This window comes from Euprymna scolopes, chromosome 9 (assembly GCF_053919585.1).
Source record: "Euprymna scolopes isolate OS-2025 chromosome 9, ASM5391958v1, whole genome shotgun sequence".
Lineage (NCBI taxonomy): Eukaryota > Metazoa > Mollusca > Cephalopoda > Sepiida > Sepiolidae > Euprymna > Euprymna scolopes.
This window is the reverse complement of record NC_136490.1, coordinates 7253950-7256376: the sequence shown is the minus strand read 5'-3', so window position 1 is coordinate 7256376 and position 2427 is coordinate 7253950.

Here is a 2427-nt window from a genome sequence, read left to right as displayed (position 1 = left end):
AATACAAACAGATTTTAAAAAATATAAAAGCATAGCAACATATATAGTTACAAATATACGTAATAATATCATAAAAATGATCATTGTCTCTCAATTAAAAAAGTCGGTTAAACTATACTTATGCAGAACAATATAAAACTTATAGTGTCACTCTGTCATGATAATCTCTCTTATAATAACGTATTAGTAATATAGCATTCACACACATAGACAGCGTAGACAATAGAATCAGTACTCATTATGGATGCAAATATTATAAAATAACGTAGTGGATTATATAATAAATATTTTGTGTTCAGCAAACAAATAGAATTTAGAAATAGATTCTCTATTATACAGCGCATTAATTGTTTTCTCATAACCTCAATAGAATAATAGCAATATCAATATAATAATAGTAATATCAATAAAAACGCAGTCAACTTGATGAACTTATTTGATAGGAATAATTGATTAAACGAAACTATTTTTTGTTATCAGGGGTTTTAGTCTATTATAATTCTAAAGTCACAAACACGAAAGAAATTAATGAGCGCCATTATCATTATGATTATGTTTTATTTGCAAATTATTCCACCCTCCAATATATATATATATATATATATATATATATATATATATATATATATATATATATATATATATCACCAACAGCACAAGAAAGAAGTAGCAGTAGCGACTCGTGTTAAGAAAAATACCTGAGTAGGAGAAGAAGCAAAAGAATATCAAAGAGGATTCAACCGAGACTTCCACGGAGGAGGAACACTTCTAAAGCTAAGATATCATCGCCTCCTAATACAACTCCCAAGATTCTTCGTTTACCCTTTCTGAGGATAAGCCTCCGGACAAAAACTCAGAGCAATAAAGACCTAAACCCACCCCTCCGATCCGTATGGAACGTACAAAAAGCTCCCGGGCATGCCAAAAGACGTGTTGTCTGGGATGGACCCTTAGCAAGCCTACCCTAATCTCAGGGTTATGCAGAAACCGTCTTAAAACAAACTGAGGAACTTGTATATGCTCTCGGGAACAATATCACGGACCTTACGAAGTGCAAGGACGACCCGATGTTGACTATTTTCGTGCAACTACGGGGGGCATCAGAACCAGGATACTGTGAATATGGTGAAGAAGAGAAAGAATGCATTCCTGCCCAGAAGTTGATGGAGGGAGAGCACCCGTCACTGAAGCATCGAGCAATACCTTGCGAAAGTAAGGTATTTCTTTGTGTTAAACCCTTTGTTTTACAAAGCGCTTAAATAAACGTTTCCCTATGACGTGGAAGGCGTAACACGAGACAGACAAATTACGCCCGAACTGCTATCAGGCAGTCTCAGTCACGTCTGCCCTGTCTTCACTCCTGAGGACTTCAGTCCCTTGTGCGATACTGCTTAAATCTTCTGATCATGTTTGTGAACCTGCCTACATTTAAAGTGAAGGGCATGAGATGTCAAAACAAATCTTCGTGCATGCTGAGCGACCTGGTGACCCCCAAGGTTGATATCGCCGCCATTCAGGAGACCTACCTTTTTTTTAAATTGAGATTGTCAGGTGTTGGTAAACGACTTTGATGTTTACTCAGCATATGTATTCCTGGGGTTACCTTGCTATTGAATTGCACCCTCTCAGCGTCAGTGAATGTTGTTCACGCGGACGGGGATGTGCGGGCAATCATTGACGATATTTCTATTGATAGAAGTGATCCGGATGTCGAAGTTTATGCGCTCAATTCTTCCGTAGAGAGATTTTCTTTTTTCGGCGGTTGGAGGTGTTTCTTAAGAATCCGGAGAGATGAGTGTTAATGAGTGATTGCAATACCATCCTTGATACCGAGATAGATAATATCGAAGGGTCACGGATCAAGGGTATGTGGCAGCAGTCTGTTTGAATTGGTGGGTTCGTACGACTTTGCCCACAGATTTTGTCTGGATTACCTGGGGCGGGAGTTATGGGCATGACATGCTGGTGTTCTTTCCCATCCAAGTACTTATTTGAATATTAGTCAGGAGAGACGATAAAGATTATATATTTATCCACCTTCCATTCTCTAGGAGACTCGGACCATAAATTGGTTATAGCTCGTTTCAACTGAAGCGGTAGACCTTAACTAGTCGGATACTTGAAGATTAATAGCTCCCTACTGGAGCTAGATGGTTATGGAGTAAATTTTCGGCCAACGATGGTAACAGTAACGGAGAGTAAGGGTTTACACTAAGGCTAAGATTAGACACTTCTGCATCCAGTACAGAAAAGGCTTCCCTAGAGATAGCACTAGCTAAGGATGACCTTAACAACTTTGCTTGCGAGCGGTACGATGGTCAAGTAGTCAGGGCTAGGTTAATGAAATTTTCTAAGGAGGCTCTGAATTTTGACGCTGTTGAATGTAAGGCTGGTCTAGGTCGCGATTTGGATAGGTATATTAGGTAT